The sequence below is a fragment of the Muscardinus avellanarius genome (assembly GCF_963383645.1).
Source record: "Muscardinus avellanarius genome assembly, chromosome: 11".
Classification (NCBI taxonomy): domain Eukaryota; kingdom Metazoa; phylum Chordata; class Mammalia; order Rodentia; family Gliridae; genus Muscardinus; species Muscardinus avellanarius.
Window position 1 is genome coordinate 75,479,281 of NC_137797.1, and position 23,958 is coordinate 75,503,238.

The 23,958-nt window shown below is 38.4% G+C and overlaps 1 protein-coding gene and 1 pseudogene across 2 annotated transcripts in view; one reads left to right on the top strand and one right to left on the bottom strand.

The window, feature by feature from the left end:
- The window catches only part of ARID2 (AT-rich interaction domain 2), a gene marked incomplete at both ends in the record, with an annotated part of 187,563 nt that overhangs the window by 146,529 nt on the left and 17,076 nt on the right, over positions 1-23,958 (bottom strand). The gene's annotated exons all lie outside the window — the stretch shown is intronic.
- LOC308270302 (proliferation-associated protein 2G4-like) lies at positions 684-7,761 on the top strand (annotated as a pseudogene). The gene is made up of 2 exons: positions 684-825; positions 6,817-7,761. The product of its transcript is annotated as a proliferation-associated protein 2G4-like (transcript).

Here is a 23,958-nt window from a genome sequence, read left to right on the forward strand (position 1 = left end):
CACACACTTGTAATCCCAGTATTTGGGAGATTGAAACAGGAATCTGTAGACAGCCTCAGCTACTTAGGCCTTCTGCAACTCAGTGAGATCCTGTTTCAAAATAAAGAATAAAAAATAGGCTGGGGTGTAGCTCGGAGATAGAATGCCCCTGGGTTCCACCCTCAGGACTACAAGAGAAAAGAAAAGAAAAGAAAAGAAAAGAAAAGAAAAGAAAAGAAAAGAAAAGAGAAAAGAAAAGAGAGAGAGAGAGAGAAAGAAAATATACGTTATAATCAATCATTCTGGAAAATAATCTTGCAGTTTCTTAAGTAGTTAAATATAAGGGGCATGGAAGATGGCGGCAGCTGCGGCCTTAGCCACAGCAGTGACTGTTGGCAGCGGCTGAATAAGACATGTATTCCTCTGAGAAACCCTGGACAACAGATTCTGGTTTAATATCTGATTGGGACAACATACTGAGATATTTCCAGTCATGACTTCCTACTTAAAATAAGAATGAGAGGAGACAGACCAAGAATGTGGTGGCAGCGGCCAGTATTTGGGAAAGGCAGACAGACCAATCTGACCCACCTTGAACTGTTGAAATCTCCCCGAAACTAGACTGCTCCTGCCCTACATGCTCAGGAATTCTAGACAACATACTATGTAAGAAAAATGTTTGGGTGCATCAAAGGGAGGGAACAATGGCGCTCCTAGCCGCCATGCTCCTCTGCATAGCCCTGGGGGCTGGGGTGCATTCGGAGCAGACTGAAGGATTACAAAGAGGCAGACAACTTCTGAGGATTACAGATGTTCACTATCTCGATTGTGGTGCGAGTTTCACAGGTATATATCTATGTCAAAACTTGCCAAATTCTACATTTTACATATGTTCAATTTATTGCATATTATCTCACTAAAACTTACTGAAGAGAATGAAAAGACAAATTCACTTGTGAGACAATATCTGCAAATCTGTAAATTATGTATCTGTTAGATGACCTAACCAGAATATTTTAAAGCTCTCACAAAATTCAGTAGTACAAACCCAGGAGGTAGTACTGGGGGTGGAACCCAGAGGCTTTCTACCTCCGAGCTATATTCCTAGACCTATTTTATATTTATTTTGGAAACAGGGTCTCACTACGTTGCTGAGAGCCTCGCTAAGTAGCTGAGGCTGGCTTCGAATGTGTACAATCTTCCTGTCTCAGCCTCCCAAGCGCAAGGATTACATGCCTGCAAAACCACGCCCAATTAAAGGTCAGCAATTTGACAATAACTTGTTTAAAAATAAAAATAAAAAAGGATGGGGGTATAGCTCGGAGGTAGAACACCCCTGGGTTCAATCCCCATTACCACACATATGTGTACACATGTATACACTCACGCACACACGTGTGTTCAAAATAGGCAAAAGAAGACTGACAAATCGGAAAACAAGTACATTAAAAAATGTTTGAGCCAGGTGTGGTGGCGCATGCTTGTAATCCCAGTGCTTGGGAGGATGAGACAGGAGAATAGCACAGGTTCAAAGCCAGCCTCAGCTATTTAGTGAGGCTCTTAGCAACTCAGTGAGACCTTGTTTCCAAATAAAGTATAAAATAGGTCTGGGAGTCTAGCCCAGAGATAAAAAATCCCCTGGGTTCCACCCCTAGTACTACCCCCCAAAAAAACAAGTTTAAGCTGGGTATGGTGTCCCATGCCAGTAAACCCTTGGGAGGGTGAAACAGGAGGACTGCAGGTTTGAGGACAGTCTCAGCAAGTAATGAGACTCTCATCAACCTAGCAAGATCTTGTTTCAAAATAAAAAAAAATAAAACAGGGCTAGCAGTGTAGCTTGGAGGTAGAATGCTCCTAGATTTAATCCCCAAATTTAAATTGCCAGGGATTGTAGTGAATGACTGTAATCCCAGTACTTGGAAGTCTGAAACAGGAAGATTGCAGGTTCAAGGCAATTTATTGAGGCCCTCAGCAATTTAGAAAGACTCTGTTTCAAAGTATAAACAAACAAACACTCTTTTTTTAAAGGCTGGTGGTATAGCTTAGAGGCAGAATCCCCTGGGTTCAATCTTCAGTACAAAAAAAAAAGTTCAACATCATTAGTAACTTAGAAAAATGCAAATTACACTGGACATGGTAAGAAGGTGAAGTATGCTTGTAGTTCCAGTATTTGGGAGGCTGGGAAAGGAGAATCGCAGGTTCAGGTCAGCCTCAGCAACTAAGTGGCCCTGTACAATTTAGTGAGACATTGCTTCAAAATAAGATATAAAATAAGGCTGAAGGTGTAACTCAGAGGTAGAATGTCCCCAGTTCAATCCCTAGTACCACACAAAAAAAGATGCAAATTAAAAAAATGGAACGTTACTCTGTATCTTTTAAAATAGCTGAAATCTAAAAAACAATATATTACCAAATTTTGCTAGGCAAGTTCAGGGATAACTAGAATTCTCATATGCTGAGATGAGACTGTAAATGGCTCAGCAATTGCGCTCCTCAGTATTTACACTAATGAAAGTTAAAATTTCTGTTCACAAAAACACATATAAAAGAATGTTTATAAGCCGGACATGGTGGTGCACACTTGTAATCCCAGCATTTGGGAGACTGAGACAGACAGCCTCAGCTACTTAGGCTTTGCAACTTAGTGAGAGCCTGTTTCAAATAAAAAATAAACTGCAAATAAATAAATAAAGTTTATAGTATTTTTTTTATTTTTTTTTTTATTTTTTTGGTGGTACTGGGGTTCCTGGGAGCCCTTCTACGTCCGGGCTACACTCCCAGACCTATTTTTATATTTTTATTTGGAAACAGGGTCTCTTAAACCAGCAAGGCTGGCTCCGAACCAGCGCGATCCTCCTGTCTCCGCCTCCCAAGCACAGGGATTACAAGTGTGCGCCACCAAGCCCAGCTAAAGTTTATAGTATTTTTAATCATCAAACTAGAAATAACCCAAATATCCCTCAACCAGGAAGCAGTAAAGAATCTGCAGTATATTGACACAATGAAATACTAATCAATAAAAAGGAATAAACTCTGATGCACGCATTATATAAGAATCTCAGATGCACTATACTAAGTTAAAAAAAAAAAAAAGCAAGCTAAAAAGGCTATATACAGTATGATTCCACTGATAAGATATTCCTGAAAGGCAAAAGTATAGAAGTTCAAAAGAGATGAGTAGCCACCAAAGATAGAAGATGTATAATTTAAGTAGCTACAAGGCACAAAGGAGAATATAAAGAGTAACAGAACTATTTTGTTTGTATTCTTATGGTTCTTACAGAACTGTATTTGCCAAAACTCACAGCAGGACTATAATGGGTAAATTTTATTGTAAATTTTACATAGAAAAAATGGGAAGAGTGGTTTCACTGCTTAAATGTCAAGCAAAAAGACAGTCAGCAATTTCTTAACCTATATTCTTTCACACAATTATTAAATGTGCTAATTTTTTCTTTTTTCATTTTTTTTTGCACGCAGTACTGAAGATGGAACCTAGAGTCATTCTACCTCCATGCTATACCTCCAGCCCTATTTTTCATTCTTTATTTTGAAACAGGGTGTCACTGAGTTGCAAAGGACCTCACTAAGTAGCTGAGGCTGTCAGTATACTGAGTTTCTCCTGTCTCAGCCTCCCAAATGCTGGGATTACAAGTGTGTGCCACCACACCTGGCTTTAAGTGTGCTAATTTTATTATTTATTAATTTATTGATTGATTGGTGGTACTGGGGTTCCTGGAAACCCTTCTACCTCCAGGCTACACTCCCAGACCTATTTTATATTTTTATTTGGAAACAGGGTCTCTTAAGCCAGAGAGGCTGGCTTCGAACCTGTGCGATCCTCCTGTCTCCACCTCCCAAGTGCAGGGATTACAAGCGTGCGCCACCATGCCTGGAATTAAGTGAGCTAATTTTAAATTAAAAACTAGTTTAAGAAATGGTGATGATATAAACTGATTTAGGAAGCTAAAATGATTTCTTATTTTCTATTTTCACATGTGAGTGCAAAGCATACAAGCACATGATGATACTGTGTGTGTGTGTGTGTGTGTGTGTGTGTGTGTGTGTGTGTGTTTGTGGTGCTGGGGTTTCTGGAAACCCTTTTACCCAGGCTTCTCTCCCAGACCTATTTTATATTTTTATTTGGAAACAGGGTCTCTTAAGCCAGAGAGGCTGGCTTCAAACCTGTGCGATCCTCCTGTCTCCACCTCCCAAGTGCAGGGATTATAAGCGTGTGCCACCATGCCCGGCATTAAGTGAGCTAATTTTAAATTAAAAACTAGTTTAAGAAATGGTGATGATAAGCCAGGTGTGGTGGTGCATGCTTGTAATCCCAGCGTTTGGGAGGCTGAGACCAGAGGATCCTGGTTCAAGGACAGCCTCAGCTACTACTTAGTGAGGCCCTTTGCAACTCAGTGAGACCCTGTTTCAAAATAAAGAATAAAAAATAGGGCAGGGGGTATAGCTCAGAGATTGAATGCCCCTGGGTTCCATTCCTAGACCCGCAAAAAAAAAAAAAAAAAAAGGTGATGATATAAACTGATTTAGGAAGCTAAAATGATTTCTTATTTTCTATTTTCACATGTGAGTGCAAAGCATACAAGCACATGATGATACTTTTTTTTTGGTGGTGCTGGGGTTTCTGGAAACCCTTTTACCTCCAGGCTACACTCCCAAACCTATTTTATATTTTTATTTGGAAACAGGGTCTCTTAAGCCAGTGTGATCCTCCTGTTTCCGTCTCCCTGTGTGGGGATTACAAGCGTGCGCCACCACGCCCGGCTATGATGATATATTTTTTGGTGATCATTTCTATTTACTTTGTATAAACAGGTCTCAGTTCCCTCGATAATACAATCTCTAAGTTTCCTTTTTTAATTATTTCCATCTTCTACAGGAAAATCATTTTGTGACTTTAATGAAATTTACTGTTACCAGACTATTTGAGTATAATTTTTGTCTAAATAGTAATCTATAATTCTTATTATGTATTGAGTTAAAACTTTTTTTTTCTTTTTTTGCAGTACCAGTGATTGAACTCAGGAGCATTCTACCTTTGAGCTACACTGCCAGACCGGTTTTATTCTTCAATTTGAAACAGGGTCTAAGTTGTGGAGGACTTCACTAAGTAGCTGAGGCTGGCCATGATCCTGTGATCCTCCTGCCTCAGTCTCCCAAGTACTAGGATTACAAGGGTGTGCCACCACTCCTGGCTTAAAACTTATCATTAAAGAAACAATTTTGGTTTTACTCCAACATCACATATATAAAATACTCAGCACAGTACTCAAGAGTCTATAAGCAATTAATAAATAATATCTATACATCACAATATTTTAAAAGCATATATTACTAGCATAAAAGATTTAAGATGTACTGTAACCAAAACAGTACAATTTTATGCATAAGGAATAAGAAATTGTTAAGACATACTTATATATCTTATCTGTTGATAGAACTAGTCTAATACTTTAAGCTATTCTGAGAACTTAAAAAAACTTAATAATCATGTACAGCCACTACCTGTAGAAATAAGACACAGGTTTTGGTGCCTGAAAAGGCATAATACCAGCACCATCTGCTGGTTATTAGCTCCTTGCTGCAAAATCTACTCTAAAGATGATTCTATAACATTGTTGAATCTCAGAATCCAGTTTACCAACACTTCAGAACACAGGTAATAGTAGAGCCAGTACAGGGAAACAAGAGTCCACTGATGAAATAAGATGAGTTTAGGAATGCTACTAGCCTGGATTTTCTTATGCAGTTTGTTTTCTATGCTACCACTACTTCAGTATAGAAATCAGCAGTGACAGGACTAAAAACAGAAAAGAGGTACCCTATTGATATAAGCAGTGCCTACAGAAAGGTGTCCCTAAGAAACAAGAGCCACATGGGACAAACTTCCAAGTACAGCCAAGCTTTGTCTCTGTCCATCCCCCACTCTCTAAATGTACCAGTATCTCAGGATTATAAAACATTAACAAACAGGGAGGAAAATAGACATCTGAGAAATAATATAAGGGAGGCATCCACAAGAATACACATATGTGCATACACAAAAATACCTAGTCCAAGAAGCAGAATTCATTGAGAAACAAATTTCAAATAGTCATAATAAATAGCCATAGAGAGACATGGGGAAATATTAGAAACACAAGACAGAAATAAGTATTTAGGAAAAGATAAGTGTGTGTGTGTGTGTGTGTGTGTGTGTGTGTGTGTGTGTAAAATTATTAAAATAAAGTTTGGTTTTTGTTTTTAGGTACTTGGGATTGATTCCAGGGAAGTTTTACCACTGAGCTATACCCCCAAGCCTTTTTAGTTTTATTTTAAGATAGGGTCACACTAAATTGCCAAAGCAGGCCTACTTGCAATCCTCCTACTTCAGTCTCCTGAGAAGTTGGGATTACCAGTGAGTGCCACTTTACCTGACTTAAAGAATTTTCACTGGGCGTGGTGGCGCATGTTTGTAATCCCCGTGCTTGGGAGGCAGAGACAGGAGGATCATGCAGGTTCAAAGCCATGCTGGCTTAAGAGACCCTGTTTCCAAATAAAAATATAAAAAATAGGTCTGGGAGCGTAGCCCGGAGGTAGAACGGTTTCCAGGAACCCCAGTACCCCCCCCACACACACACACACACTTCAAATGGTTTGAATAACAGAATAAAGAGGAGAATAATTTAGTAGCATTTAATACCAAATCCAGACAATGCACCAAAGAGCATCAGAAAGAGATAAAAAGATGAATGATGATGAATAATGTGAAGGCAGTATGGGAAAAGTAATATATATCAGTATCTACCTAACAAAAATCCCATAAATAAAGAATTTGAGCCAGGCGTGGTGGCACTTTGGTAAATAACTGTGTCCATCACTTCTTCCCTTTGAAGCGTGACCAGGATCATATTCTCAAGGAAGGTGACTTGGTAAATTTAACTCTGGGGTTCATGTGGATGACTTCATCACAAATGTGGCTCATACTTTTGTGGTTTGTGTAGCTCAAAGTACTCAAGTAACAGAAAAGAAAGCAGATGTCATAAAGGCAGCTCACTTTTGTGCTGAAGCTACCCTTTGCCTGAACAAACCTGGAAACCAGAACACACAAGTGACAGTAGCCTGGAACAAAGTTACTCACTCATTTATTTGCACACCAATAGAAGGTATGCTTTTACACCACTTGAAGCAACATGTCACTGATGGAGGGAAAACTATTATCCAGAATCCCACTGACCAGCAGAAGGAGGATCATAAGAAGGCTGTTTGAGATTCATGAAGTATATACTGTGGATGTTCTTGTCAGTTCAGGAAAAGTCAAGGACAAGGATGCAAGACAGAGAACTACAATTTACAAAAGAGACCCCTCCAAACAATATGGCTTGAAAATAAAAATTTCACGTGCCTTTTTCAGTGAGGTAGAAAGGTGTTTTGATACCATGCCATTTACTTTAAGAGCATTTGAAGATGAGAAGAAGGCTCAGATGGATGTGGTGAAGGGTGCCAAACATGAGTTGCTATAACCATTTAATGTTCTCTATGAGAAGAAGGGTGAATTTGTTGCACAGCTTAAATTTACAGTTCTACTCATGCCTAATGGCCCCATGCGAATAACCAGTGGTCCCTTTGAGCCCAACCTGTATAAGTCAGAGATGGATGTCCAGGATGCGGAGCTAAAGGCTCTCCTCCAAGGAAAAACCCAAAAACAGAAGAAAAAGAAGGCCTCCAAGACTTCAGAGAATGCCACCAGTGGGAAGACTAGAAGAGAATAAGGCTGGGGACTGAGGGGGGTTCCAGAGCGAGCTTGAGTTTGTGGTACCTGCCTTGTCTCCTTCCAACCACACCCCAGGCTCTCTGAAGTGCAATTCTTCTCCATCCAGAACCACACCAGCAGAGCCAGGTCTCCATGCCCCATCCCAGTCCCCACCCACCCCTTTCAACAACAACCAGCTCCAACTAACTTTGCTCTTGGGAGGCCAGGCCTCCCAGCCACCAAAAACTAATTTAAATAGAAAAAAGAAAAACCGAATAATAAAATCAGGAGTCAAAAATAATATGAAAATAGGTATCATTAAAAACAATGAGGCAAAAGGATCATACAGGTTTGAAGCCAGCCTGAGCTACTTAGTGAGGCTCTCAGCAACTTAGTGAGACCCTGTTTCCAAATAAAATATAAAATAAGTCTGGGAGTACAGCCAAGAGTTAGAAACCCTTGGGTTCCAATCCCCAGTACCACCAAAACAAAAACAAAACAAAAAAACACATGATTTTATCAGTAGTATCATATAAATGAAGATGAACTTGTTAAACTATAAGACTTCTAAAATATAAAGTAGTATTAAATAGTTGAAATTGCTTTATAAATTTAATTGTTTTAGTTGAAACACAGTATAAAAATTATCACACTATGTGGTGGCCCGTAATCCCAGTACTTAGAAGGTTTCCATATTTAATGACAGCTTCAGCAAGTACTGAGACTCTCAGCAACCTAGTGAGACCCTATTTTGAAAAAAAAAAAAAAAAAAAGGCTAGGGGTATAGCTCAGAGGTAGATTGCCCCTGAGTTCAATCCCCAGTACCAAAAACACAAAATAATAACAATAACAATAATGATGATAATAATAATAAAAATAATTACACTAAATGGAACTATCGATTTCTGGGAAGATGGCGACAGAGAAAAGCGGCGCTTATGAGCCCCGCTAACAACCAATCTCTATTACCTCAAAATCAGTGCCTTTCATAGCCAGAAAACACCATCAGCAGAGAAACAAAAATGTAATTACAAGGGACAAAGAAAAAGAGGGCTGGAAAAACGAGACACCAGAAAGAAACCAGACCTCAGTGTTGCGGCCGGAGCCGCAGCGCGAAGCGGCATGGAAGCCATCTTCCCTTGCAGCACCAAGCCCCAGAGAGGAGGGGGACTCAGAACAGGGCTCAGAGCCACAGAGGAGATACACCGGCCTCACGGCTGAGGATGCAACAGCAGCGCCTTACTGCCGGCGGCAGCGGCGAATTCACTGGACAGCACCAGACCAACGCACACAACAGCCCACCAGGCTCCAGAGAGGAGCGGTGGACAGCAAGCCGAGGTGAGCCACTGTGGATCAGCCAGGCGGAATTCGGCAGATTTTTCGGCGCAGGGAGCATCTAAAGCTCCCAGGGGCTGGGCTCAGCACACGCTGCAGGGACTCAGAGCGGAGCTCAAAACCAGAGAAGAAATACGCCAGCCTCACGGCTGAGGGTGTGGCAGAGGTGCCATATTGCCACTGGTGGCAGCAGCAGCGAATTCACCGAGTCCACTACAGCTCCATCAACACACTCAACAACAGTGAGTCAAATTGCGGCCCCTAGAGGAGAAATCCCAGTACTGCACTCCCAGGGACTTGACCCAGTGGGGGAGTGGCAGTGGCAGAGATATCACACCATAGGAGAACGCCCAACCTGGCACTCCCCCATGGTCTAAAGCAGCCTCGATTGACTCCCTGGGTCTGAGACTCTGCGATACAACACAGTAAAGGAGTAGTGGGGTCTGAGATACCACAGACTCGAGATCCAGAGCACCTTAAGTGCAGTCGTAGTGACCCAAGGGAAGAACCCAGAGAAGGCACAAACTTCCAAAATCATGGGAAAGAGAAATAACAGTGGAGCAATGAATGCCCACAACCCCACAACATCAGAACCTGATAAAACAGAAATCCAGAGATTTCTAGAAGATCAAATCAGGAAAATAACTGTAGAAATAACAGACAATAAATAAATAAATACAAATAAATACATAAATGGAGTTAGTATATACACTTGACAGAAATAGCCTAAACTGAAAATAGATACAAATACTTTAGGCCTTTAGTTTTTTAAAGTATGTTTTTTACCCTTGGGCACTCATTTGTGTGACTAGGAAAAAAAGATTGTTTGACAATGACCTAGTGTTATTAAAATTTATCTTCAGGAAGAGCTTTGCTGTTATTTGAAATCTTACTTTGACATTAAACTGATTTGATTTAGTTTGGGACAATCTATTTTCTCTATTTATAAGAGGTGTGTGGGGATACTGGGGATTGAACACAGAGGCATTCTACCTCCAAATTATACCCCCAGCCCGATTTTATTTCTTATTTTGGTCACAGAGTATCACTAAATTGCTGAGGCTGGCTTCAAATCTGTGATCTTCCTATGTCACCCTCCCAAGTGCTAGGATTACAGGCATGTGCCACCATGTCTGGCTTCATAAAAGATTTAAAAATATTGGTCACAAAGGTTAGGACTAGTAAAAATTTGCTTCCATTGTTGCTCAAATTAATATATGGAGAAATATAAACTGGCAACATTACAATCATAAAGAGAGGACAGGTATTCCCTAATGATGATATTCTAGCATTTAGAATGAAGTTAATTTTTCCCAAGCTTCCCTATCTGTAACACCCAAGGCATTATTTGCTTTTGCTTACAAGAACAGAGGAGGTTATAACATCAACAAAATGTGTTCAGAGCAGGTTCAGAAATATAGTGAGTCCTCTCTATCCATGGGATTCATGGGTTCAATCAACCACAGAATCAACTACTTGGTGAAAAAAACTCAGTCTGTACTGTCATTTTTTCCTTGTCATTATTCCCAAACAAAGCACTATAACAACTATTTACATGGCATTTATGTGTTAGGTATTATAAGTAATCTAGAGATGATTTAAAAAGATGATTTAAAGGGTGTGCTTAGGTTATAAGCAAATACTATGCTACTCTAAGGGACTTGAACATCTGCAGATTTTTATATTCATGGAGCTTCCTGGAACCAATCCCTGTTAAATACTGAGGGACAACTGTAGTCCCCTTGCTATCCAACAAGGAGGATTCAGCCTTGGGACTGCAGCCTGAATTAGGGGGAAAAAACTCAGTCGACTGTTTTTACTGAATCATTACGAGGAAAAAGAATTTAAACTCCTAATGAAATATCAAGATTAACTAAGGATTGGTTGTCTTTATAAAAATCCTTAGGCCAACATTTTCAAAGTGTTAATCTGATGGACTGCAGAAAAAGTATTTTATATTTAAATTCAAATTTGGAAACTTTGTTATAAGAGCTAAACATGATTCTTTTCTGCAATTTTTCTTGAAACTAACATGTTTATAATGTGTTTTGTGACTGCCCACAGAATTTCCCAAACACATTTTAGCACACATTGTCCCATTTCTTCCCACGCATCTCTTCACCAGTCCCCAGAATACATTTCTACTCACAGGGTTACTATGAACAATTTTGGGAAATACTGTTGTCAGCAAATAAACTTGCTCTAGATAAAATGGACTCAACTGGGATAGTCTTGAAAAAATGCTTAAGTTACTGAGATAGATGTGAAAGCTCATAATCATCCCAGTTCTGGATTGTAAGAGAAACATGATTGATTGCACACAGCTTGACTGAAAAAAAGACAGAAGCCAACTTCCTTCCTTCCTTTCTTTCTTTGTCTCTCCCTCTCTTTCTTTCTTTTTCTTTCTTTCTGTGGTACTGGGGATGGAACCCAGTAGCTTTCTACCTCTGGGCTACACTCCCAGACCTATTTTGTATTTTATTTGGAAACAGGGTCTCACTAAGTTGCTGAGAGCCTCACCAGAAGCCAAATTTTTAATGAGTTTATTTATGATGCATTTATAGAGCTTATACAGCTAAATATTGTTACTACACTAAGGCAGAATAGGGTACCTTGAGAAGTCTGCTTTAAAGTTCTAAGTTAAAGAAACTTGATTCTCTTTCTTTCTTTTCTTTTTTTCTTTTTCTTTTTTTTTTTTTTTTTTTTTTTTGCGGTACTGGGGATGGAACCCAGGGACAGTCTACCTCCGAGGTACACCCCAGCCCTATTTTATTCTTTATTTTGAAACAGGGTCTCACTGAGTTGCATAGAGCTTCACTATGTAGCTGAGGCTGTCTGCAAACTGTGATCCTCCTGTCTCAGCCTTCCAAATGCTGGGATTACAAGTGTGTGCCACCAGGCCCCGCAGGAACCTTGATTCTTAAATTAGCAAATTTAATGTGGAGAACTGTTAGCATTTACATTACTTTAGTGTAAATTCTTCCTACCTTTATCATGTGAATGCAATTTGAGAATGTGTTTCAATTAGACATGTAAAGTTTTATTTTATTCTTGAATTGGTGGAATAGCCCAGGTGTTTGCTTCAGTTATCCAGTAACTCTCACTCTCCAATGCATAAGCCCTGAGAGAGACTATCTCAGTAAGAGCTCTAAAGCTCAGGAAATAAATCTGTGGTGGTATTGGGGATTAAGCCCAGAAACATTCTACTTCCAGGCTAAACACCAATCCTTTTTCTATTTTTTGTTATGAAAAAGGGTCTCACTAGGTTGCTGGGAGTCTTGCTAAATTTCTGAGGCTGGACTTGAATCCTCCTGTCTCAACCTCCCATGTACTGGCATTACAGGCTTGCACCACCATATGTGGCTATCACTACTCATTTTTATTTCACATGGTTCTAAAAGAATAAAGAAGAAATGATTGCCCAATTATTCAAACTAAAGTGCTAAGTGACAAAGCTTAGTTTAAAAAGTAAACTCAGTAATGAACTTGAAACAAGTTCTTCCCAGTAGAGAGACAAAAGATAATAATCTAATAAAGATAACCCCAAATTTAACATGACTGTGATCTAATGATGGTAGACCTACACACAAATACATAAAAGGTTTTAAGCTGGTTTAACAACTTTCCTATTAACTGGAATTCTCTACATAACCTGCTCTTCTATAAATCAATAGTCCACTGACAACTGGTATTTATGATTACCATAAAGAAACTACAGCACTGAAGTTCTTGCTTGCTGTGTGTGTGTATGTGTGTGTGTGTGTGTGCGTGTGCGTACGTGCACGCGTGTGTGTGTGTGTGTGTGTGTGTGTGTGTGTTTTATTGGGATTTGAACCCAGAGGCATTCTACTTTTGAGCTATACTTCAAGCCTTATTATCTGGTTTTGTTTCCGTGTGTGTGTGTGTGTGTGTGTGTGTGTGTGTGTGTGTGTGTGTGACACTGGGGATGGAACCCAGGAGCATTCTACCTCTGAGCTATACCCCTAGCCCTGTTTTTTATCCTTTATTTTGAAACAGGGTCTCACAGAGTTGCAAAGGGCCTCATTAAGTAGCTGAGGCTGTCCTCGAACTGAGATCCTCCTGTCTCAGCCTCTCAAATGCTGGGATTACAAGTGTGAGCCACTACACCTGGTTTCCTATTTTCTATTATGAAGCAGGGTCTCACAAAGTTGTAGAGGGTCTTACTAACTTGTTGAGGCTGGCTGTGAATCTGAGATAATCTTGTCTCTGCCTCCCATATACTGTATTTATAGGCATTCAAGATCATGCCCGGCTTGAAGTACTTTTTTTTTTTTTTTTGCAAGTCTGGGGATGGAACTCAGGGGCATTCTACCTCCGAGCTACCTCCGATCTACACCCCCTGCCCTACTTTTTATTTTTTATTTTGAAACGGGATCTCACTAAGTTACAGGGGTGGGTGGGCACACACGTTGCTGAGGGTGTCTGTGAACTGTGATCCTCCAGTCTCAGCCTCCCGAATGCTGGGATTACAAGCGTGCGCCACCACACTAGGCTCCTTGAAGTTACCTTTTTTTCCCTTTCTTTTTGTTTTGTGGTACTAGGGTTCCTGGAAACCCTTCTACCTCCAAGCTACACTCCCAGACACCTATTTTTTTATATTTTTATTTGGAAACAGGGTCTCCTAAGCCAGCACAGCTGGCTTCGAACCTGCACGATCCTCCTGTCTCCGCCTCCCAAGGGGGGGAGAGGTTAAAAGCGTGCCACCATGCCCAGCTTGAAGTTACCTTTGAATATGACTTCCTTGTCTATTATTTTAAGAAGTAATAACATGTTTATCTTAATAATCAATAAAAATAACCCCATTCTCTGATCAAAACATGACAGTCCTGCTACTACTTTTCCCTATCTCAAATCTATCCCATACCAATGTAATTAATACTCCCAAAATATCATTTTCATTAAGACACTGGTCTGCTAAAGAATAAATAAATAAGCCGGGCGTGGTGGCGCATGCTTGTAATCCCCACGCTTCGGAGGCAGAGACAGAAGGATCGTGCAGTTTCTAAGTCAGCCTCGCTGGCTTAAGAGACCCTGTTTCCAAATAAAAATAATATAAAAAATAGGTATGGGAGAGTAGGCCAGAGGTAAAAGGGTTTCCAGGAACCCCAGTACCACACACACCAAAAAAAGAATAAACAAAAACTGAAAGCCTTGCATTTACACCATATAAAAAATAAAGGTCAAATATCTTGATCTAATTTTCAAAATCCTTCATCATCTAATACCAATCTTTAGTCCTGGTTTTACCTTCTACCAATCATATGTACAAAGCCTCTGATGCAGCAAGCTCATTTACACAACTAAAATATAGTGTTCATACCCTCATTTTCCCCTTTTTCCCCATCTAAATCTTACTAGCCTTTTAACACCACGCTTAAGGCCTCTTCTACAGGGGTCCTCTCTACCCTCAAAACAAAGTTAATTACTTTTTTTTTAAACTTCCAATGATCTTTTCAAGCATTCATTGACTGACTCCATTAGCCACACATTAAATAACTCCTATGTACTAATCAGTATTGTGTTATGATGTTGGGGAGGCAAAAATATATAAAACTAAGTTCAGCCCCCCTTGGGCTCACAGTTCAATAGTGGAAACAGACATGAAAAACATTGTTATAGCAATGTCTATAATAAAGGCATAAATAGGGGGAAAGTGGAATTGCATATAAAGAAGGATAACTTGAAGCTGCTTGGTGAGATAAGGCTTTTTAAGATGGTAATTAAGTTGTAGGAGTGTATCAAGCACACAAAGAAGGGTAAGGAATTCCAGACAGAGAAAACAGCACATGCAAAGGCAGAGACAATAGGAAAATTTGGCATATTTGGAAAATTATAAATACATGAAAATGGCTATTCAAAAAAACTTAAAACAGATGAAAAAGACATGGTGTCTATGATCAAACAATGTGCAAGTATATTGCAGGAGATAGGAATGGAAAAACAATAAAGATCCTTTCTTGTTCTACTAAGAGTTTTTTGATGGGAGGTATTAGTAGGGGGACTTTTTGGTACTGGACACTGAACCCAGGAGCATTCTACCTCAAAGCTACACCCCAGCCCTTTTTATTTTTGAAACAGAATCTCATTAAATTGCTCAAACCTGTGATCTTCCTGTCTCAGTCTCTCATGTACTGAGAATACATGCATGTAACACAACTCCCAGGAGAGAGTTGTTGTTATTGTTTTTTTAAACAATTAAGCTAAGTTGGGTGTGTGGCACATGCTTGTAATCCTAGTACCTGGGAGGCTGAGACAGAAGGACTGCAGGTTCAAGGACAGCCTCAGCAAGTAGTGAGACTCATCAACTTTGTGAGACCTTTTCTCCAAATAAAAAAACTAAAATAGGGCTGGAGGGTATAGGTCAAAGGTAGAAAGTTCCTGGGTTTCATCCCCATTACCACACCAAAAAAAAAAAAAAAAAAAGAAAAAGAAAAAAAGAAAAACAAAACAAAAACAACTAAGCTATAATGCTATAATTTATTCATTCAAATGACTATTATTCACCATGGAGGGGGGAAAGATATTATCCTTTTTTCAAGTATCAAATATCTTGTTGAAACTCCATCCATCCATCCACCCATTGAATCCAGGGATGTTCTACCAGCCCTACTTTATTTTTTATTTTTATTTTTATTTTTTTGGTGGTGGTACTGGGGATGGAACCCTACCACCTCCGGGCTACACTCCCAGACCTATTTTATACTTTATTTGGAAACAGGGTCTCTTAAGCCAGCAAGGCTGGCTTCGAAACTGCGCAATCCTCCTGTCTCCGCCTCCCAAGCACAGGGATTACAAGTGTGTGCCACCACGCCCGAGTCCTACTTTATTTTTAATTTTGAAGCAGGGTTTCACTAAGCTACCACATACTGGACTCGAACCTGTGATCTTCCTATCTCAGCCTCAGACAAGCACCATTATGCCTGGCTTTACTTCAGTGATACTCTTATGAGTTAAAAATAATTTGTTAGTAGTTCCTTTAGAAATTATTTCAGATACAACCAGAAGCAGCATAAATCTTTGTACTTCATTGGGTATTAAATGGCAAACATCACTAAGAGCTACATTTGGTAAATAAGGTGTGTATGCAAGTTGTGGAAATATAAGTTAAAAATTGTGAGTTAGAACAATTAAACAAGGTCAGCCAGAAAATAAAAATTAGTATTTAGAGGCTTTGGTGGTGGTACACACTTGTAATCCCTGTACTCTGGGGCCTAAGACAGCAACTTAGTAATGCCCTCCACAACTTAATGGGACTTTGCTTCAAGATAATAAATAAAATAGCACTGGAGGCATAGCTCAGAGGTACAATGTTCCAAGGTTCAATCCCTAGTACCCCCCTACACCAAAAAAAAAAAAAAAACATTTTTTAGAGCTTACTTATTACACTATATTAAAAACTTTATATAGTAACTTATTTACCATTCATTAAAAATTCTAAAAAGTATATACTTTATTATTCACTTTTTAAAGATGAAACTCATGACAGTGAAGGTAAAATCTAAACCCAGGCAGTGTGACTCTAGAGCCAACTCTGTAGAATTACTATTCTACAGACCATCATGAAGGGGTTAAAAACTTTAATGAACAAATTCAATGAAACTTAATTTTATATCATGACTCAAATTTATAATAACTTTTTCAAAACAACAGTATCACTGATACAAGTGTAATATCTCCACCCAAGGTGACTACTTTGAACACCAGTAGTTATATTAGCTTAATTTCTGTTACATTTGCTTAAAAAAATCAGTCTTAATATTTTGCAGTTGTACCTGCAGGGTACTGCCTTCCTAACTAAACTCCAAATCACTGAGCCCCACATAGTTCTTGGTACAATTATTTCAAACAAAACAAGAATTACTGAGTACTTATTATGTACAGAAACTGTGAAAGATCATCAAGCTAGAGAAATAAATAGTAGTTTATGCTCTAAAGGAGCTAAAATTTTAGTTGGAGAGATAAAGAGCCTGCTTATTGTAGATATATTTTTGGTTTTGTTTTGTTGTTGTTTGCAGTACTGGGGATGGAACCCAGGGGCATTCTACTTCCAAGCAACCCCCCCAGCCCTATTTTTTATTCTTTATTTTGAAACAGGGTCTGAGTTTCAAAGGACCTCACTAAGTAGCTGAGGCTGTCTGCAAACCGAGATCCTCCTGTCTCAGCCTCCCAAATGCTGGGATTATAAGCATGTGTCACCATGCCTGGCTATGTAAAACAGGTTTTTAAGGTTCAACTCTATGACAAGACTAGGAAAAATATGCCAAGATGTCTGCTTATAACAGTCTAAATTCTTTTCTGAAAATGCCGAGAGTACAATGCTTAATATTTATCACTTCATACATCTCCTACATTGTATTCAAAAAGCATTTATTATAAATACTTTGATAATAGAAAAAATAAAGTTTAAAACTGAAAGTAGAAAACCAAGCACCTAATGGATTCTCAGTATCTGAGAATCTCTCTGCTAATGACAGTCCTAAAAGTTTTAGATTTGGAACATTTAGAAATGTACCCAAAGTTCAACTATATTTTACTACCTAAAGAGCTATGAACCTCAATGATATAGACCACCACCATTTTTCACCTGGATTTTTTCACCTCTGTGAACTTTCCTTATTTCTAACCTCGATCCACACCCCTTTATCTATACACAACAAAGTACCCAAAAAAATCAAGATAATGGCATTTCACTGCTCAAAATTTCCCAACTGCTTCAATAAAAATTAGAGACTTTATATGGGCACTATGAAATTTTATGAGTTTATTATTTGTCTCCTTTCACAACTCCAAAGGAAAAAGATTTTTATTACTGACGTATGTCTAGTGTACACAGTAGTGTCTGACATATGATAATTAGACATTATTCATTAAATGAATTGAAAGGGCAGTATTCTGTATAGCAGTTAAAAATTTGGTTCCTCCTGGGACCAAATTTTAGTACTTTCTACTAGAGTGATCTTGTACAAATTACTTAACCTCTCTAAATCTTAATTTCCTTACTGTAAAATGATGATGATAGTATCAGTCCTATAGGATATTTTTAAGGATTAGAATAGTGCACATGATCACAGTGCCTGGCAAAAAGTAAATGTTAAATATATATTAGCTATTACAATAATGGTAAAGAGCTATTGCAATGATAACTCTCAAAAAGTTTCTACCAAGTTACCACATCATTTTTAGTCATTACTTTTTCAGAACTAGTGGTTACTTTGCAAAATCCTAGATTTTCACATGCCAGTTTAAGATAAATGTTGCAAGATTCTATCCTCATGCTGTGGCTTATAAACAGAGATGGGGAGACATTAGTGTGTATGTTACTTTTAAAAACATTTAGCCGGGCGTGGTGGCGCACGCTTGTAATCCCCGTGCCTGGGAGGCAGAGACAGGAGGATCGCGCAGGTTTGAAGCCAGCCGTGTGCGCTAGCTTAGGAGACCCTGTTTCCATATAAAAATGTAAAAATAGGTCTGGGAGTGTAGCCCGGAGGTAGAAGGGCTTCCAGGAACCCCAGTACCACCAAAATAAAATAAAATAAAATAAAAAATAAAAACATTTAAGTACTAAACAAAATTGTACAAAGTGCCATTTATCATAAGATTAATTTATTTTCTACAACTAGAACTGACTCTTGGTACTTGTTTCATAAAGCCACATAAGAAAAGATTAAGCTTAAGGCCAGGATCAATGGAATATTCTGAATTTAAAATTTTTGAATTTTAAAATTTTGAATTCTTTCAGAATGTTCTAATTAGATTTCCTATTTGCCAAGATGCTTACCATACATACTTGGGTTCATACAAATCTACCCAGTGGCAGGAGATTCTCAATTGAACTACAGTGCATCAGATGTTTAATTAGGGGCTTTAATGAGTACATATATATATATATATATATATATATATTGTTTGTTTGTTTGTTTTTCAGGTCTGGGAATGGAATCCAGGGGCATTCAACCTCCGAGTTCCACCCCCTGCCCTATTTTTTTTATTCTTTATTTTAAAACCAGGTCTCACTAAGTTTCAGAGGACCTCACTAAGTAGCTGAGGTCCTTGTCACCAAGACTTTGTTTGGTAGTACAAAAGCAGTAGTGGATTAAAACTCAAAAAGCTAAACTCTAATCCTACATTAGCAATAGTACTTAAGGTTTTTTTTTTTTCTGATCTATAAAACAGAATACCTATCTTTGTAGGGTTACCATGAAAATCCAGTAAGATAAATATCTGTATAGGTACTCTGATTTTTCATTTCTAACATCATGAATACAGGATCTAAGTCAAAGGTAGGTATGAAAACATCAATTAATGTAAACCATTGGGTATATTTGGCTCATGGTAAATTTGGTGTTAGCTAAAAAACATTGACTGTTTTTAAAATAAATCTCAGGCCGGATGTGCTGGAGCACACTTGTAATCCCAGCATTCTGGAAGCAGAGACTGGAGGATTGTGGTTCGCAGACAGCCTCACTTAGCGAGGCACTTCACAACTCAGTGAGACCCTGTTTCAAAAATAAAAAAGAACTAAAAAATAAGGCTGGGGATGTAGCTCAGAGGTAGAATGCCCCTGGGTTCCATCCCTAGTACCACATAAATTAAATAAATAAATAAATAAATAAAATCTCACTATCATCTCCTTGTACAAATATAACATATAATAGAACTCATATATTACTTCATACTTCCAGCAGAGGTCTCCATCTAAAAAATAATGTACCAAACTGAAAAATTAGTATCTCTGATCTTAAAAAAAAATGAAAAGAAGAAAGAAAAAGAATTAGTGGCCAGCTTTTTTTTTTTTAATGTGCAAAGTTTAACTCTATAAGTTTTTTTTTTTATAAGTGGAACATATTGAGAGTGGTGTACATTTACATTGTGCTTCATGCCCTTCCCCCTCCCTTTCCCTCCCCCCTCCCAATAGAAAGTGTCCAGAATGATCATGATGTATTTATGCTATTACACATATTCGTATGTAGCTCCTCCATTGAACAACCTCAGCTTACTTCCTCTCCTATTCTTCCATTCAAGCTGAGATTTCCCCTCCATCATCTGGAGTCCCTCTGGTATTACCACTACTCCCTAGCTTGGACATATTAGAGAAAACATAAGTCCCTTCTCTTTCTGTGCTTGACTAATCTCACTTAACATAATGTTCTCTAGTTCCTTCTTGCAAATGCTATTATTTTATTTTTCTTTATAGCTGAATAGAATTCCATTGTGTGTATTTCCCATAATTTTGCAATCCATTCATCTGTTGATGGAGATCTAGGTTGGTTCCATATTTTGGCTATTACAAACTGTGCTGCTATGAACATGGGTATGCATATGTTAACATAGTTCTCTGATTTCAAGCCCTTTGGAAAGATACCCAGGAGTGGTATAGCCGGATCAAATGGTGGATCTATACCCAGTTTTCTAAGAAATCTCCATACTGATGTCCATAGTGGCTGAACTACTTTCTAAGCAAAATATTTAAAATATAGAATTATAGAATTATATGTAATTAATGCCTCAGTTATTGTTACATGTTTTGCTATAGGCTCACCAATAATAGATATCTGTGGTATAGACACAATCCTTTGGAGAGAGGAAAGAGATAAGACTATTGCCTACAAATGATAAAGTGATTTATCACCTCCAATGGCCAACAAATTAATACCCATGTCTCACAGATGGTATAAATCAGAATTATCTTAATATAAAAGTAAAGGTCAGCCGGGCGTGGTGGCGCACGCTTGTAATCCCCGCGCTTGGGAGGCAGAGACAGGAGGATCGCGCAGGTTCAAAGCCAGCCACGCGCACTGGTTTAGGAGACCCTGTTTCCAAAAAAAATAAAATAATAGGTCTGGGAGTGTAGCCCGGAGGTAGAAGGGCTTCCAGGAACCCCAGTACCACCACCACCAAAAAAAAAAAAAAAGTAAAGGTCAGCCGGGCGTGGTGGCACATGCTTGAAATCCCAGTATTTAGGAGGCTGAGACTGGAGGATTATGGTTCGTAGACAGCCTCAGCTACTTGCAACTTAGTGAGACCCTGTTTCAAAGTAAAGAATAAAAAATAGGGCAGGGAGTGTAGCTCGGAGGTCAAATGCCCCTGGGTTCCATCCCCAGACCCGCAATAAATAAATAAATAAATAAATGTAAAGTTCATATTTTTTATAACATAGGTATCTCTGACATCTACAGTTTTTCCTTTTAAAACTAGTGTAAAAAAGGCAGTTCAGAATTGGTTTCTACTTTTCCTGTGTGTGTGTGTGTGTGTGTGTGTGTGTGTGTGTGTGTGTATACTAGCACATGTGTGTGTTTTACTGGAGATTGAACCCAGGGGCACTCCAGCTCTGAGCTATACCCCAGCCCTATTTTATATTTCATTTTTAAACGGGGTCTTGCTAGGTTGATAGTGAGTCTCCTACTTGCTGAGATTGGCTTCAAACCTGCAATCCTCCTATCTTAGCCTCCCAAGTACTGGGATTGCAGGTGTGCATCACCATGGCTGGCTTGTGGTAGTGATCATAAGTAAGTCTATTATCCATATATAAGCCTATGGGGTGGGGAGGGCATCCTTCTACTCTATCCAAAAGCATGGTGCTAGACTACCCCCTTAAAATTCCATCTAGTACTAAGATTGATGATACTAAGAATTAATCAATTTGTTATTTATATACTTCTTGTTCCTATCTTCAGGAATCTAAAATTTTAGCCTCTAAATGGTATACTATAATGCCACTATAAAATATCAAATTTGTGTATAATATATAATATTTAATTCAAGTTAGTCCCTTAAATATGTAAGATTTGGTAGATTTTTATGACTGGTTATGATAAGAAACTAACCCAGAAATTACCAAGTAATTTGCTTAAAGATATAAAGAGTGCTATACCTGGCACATACACACATTAGCTAATAAACCCCACAGTGAATAAAGAGGGGGAGTAGGAGGAATGTTCCAAGCAACTACTAAACTAGCAAGATTTTTAAAGAACCAAATTAGGATCAAATATACAATGTAAAATGTAACACATTTAGTTTAGTGATGATAGGTTTGAATGGTTTCCCTCAAACAAATATATAAGATATCTGATTGTGACTAAGGCACAAATTTGCTTTTCTTCTCTACAGGGTATATAAATATAATGAAGACTTCTGAAATCAAACAATTACTTCTTACCTTGAGAATATAAAAAATAAGCAATGATTTTAAAGTATTGCTTTTGTACATCGAGTGATACAACGGCCAGTAAACAAAGAAAAACAGTGAAGAATCTTAATGGATAGAACAGAAAATAGTTCTCCAAAGTTATCACTTAGCACTGTAGTTGATTTTACTTATATACTAAATTTCTATAACATGAAAAATGTTCACATTCAAATATAGGCTACAAAACAGGATTTTCTAGAGTTTTATAGTCATCATTAGCCTCCCTCTGAACAAAGATAATAATAACTACACTTAAAAAAACAAAAACAAAAACACACTGAGAATGATGACACTACTATGTAATCCCAGTACTTGGAAGGCTGAGACAGGAGGATTATAGGTTGAAGGCCCTGTTTCCAAATAAAAATAAAAATAAAATAGGACTGGGGATGCAGCTCAGAGGTAGAAGGATCCTGGGTTAAATCCCTAGGATCACTTAAAAAAAATTTAGTAGATAATTATATAAAAATATCACTAAATCCGACTTCTAATAATACTGCTTATTCAATAAACAGAGCTGGGCGTGGTGGTACACGCTTGTAATCCCAGCATTCGGGAGGCTGCGACCTGGAGGATTGTGGTTCGCGGACAGCGTCAGCTACTTAGGCCCTCTGCAACTCAGTGAGACCCAGTTTCAAAATAAAGAATAAAAAATAGGGCAGGGGGTGTAGCTTGGAGGTCAAATGCCCCTGGGTTCCATCCCGAGACCCGCAAATAATATAATAATAATAATAATAATAATAATAATAATAATAATATAAAATAAAAATAAAAAATAAACAGATATGGGAATATTTTATATATCACAGGATTATTACAATAAAAGTTAAAATTTAGTACTGCATCAAAACACATAAGCAGACCAGGCATATGCCTGTAATCCCAGCTACTTGGGAGGCTGAGGCAGGAAGATAGCTACTTTGAAGATAACCTGAACAAATTAATGAGACCTGGTCTCAAAATTAAAAATAAAGGGCTGGGATGTAGCACAAGTGGTAGAATGCCCCTGGGTTCAATCTCCAGTACTGCTAAAGGGATGGGGAGGGAAGGAGGGAGAAGAGAGAAAGAAAGAACACACTGCAGGCAGCCAGTATTTTACTCAGTGAGGAAATGCTAAAAGCATCAAACTAAAGTCAGCATTAAGGCAAGAAAAAGATGTTTCCATTTTCCCTATTATTGAACATTGTATAGCGATACACTGGCCAATATAATTAGACAAAAGAAAAAAAAAAGACATAAATACTAGAAAAGAAGTAAAACAATTCTTATCTACAGATAACTTAATAGTAAATGTAGAAAATTCTAAAACAGCCGGGCGTGGTGGCGCACGCTTGTAATCCCCGCGCTTGGGAGGCGGAGACAGGAGGATCGCACAGGTTCGAGGCCAGCTGCACTGGCGTAAGAGACCCTGTTTCAAAAATATAAAATAGGTCTGGGAGTGTAGCCCGTAGGTAGAAGGGCTTCCAGGAACCCCAGTACCACCAAAAAAAAAAAAAAAAAGAAAATTCTAAAACAAAAAAAAATGACAAAACTAATAAAAAAGTAAGGCATCAAGATAGAAAATACTTAAAAATCAATAATTCACATATAAACAATAACCAATAAGAAGATGAAATAAAAACACATTTTCAATACTAACAAAAATGGTAACATCCTTAGAAATGTTCAAGCCTACATACTTTTA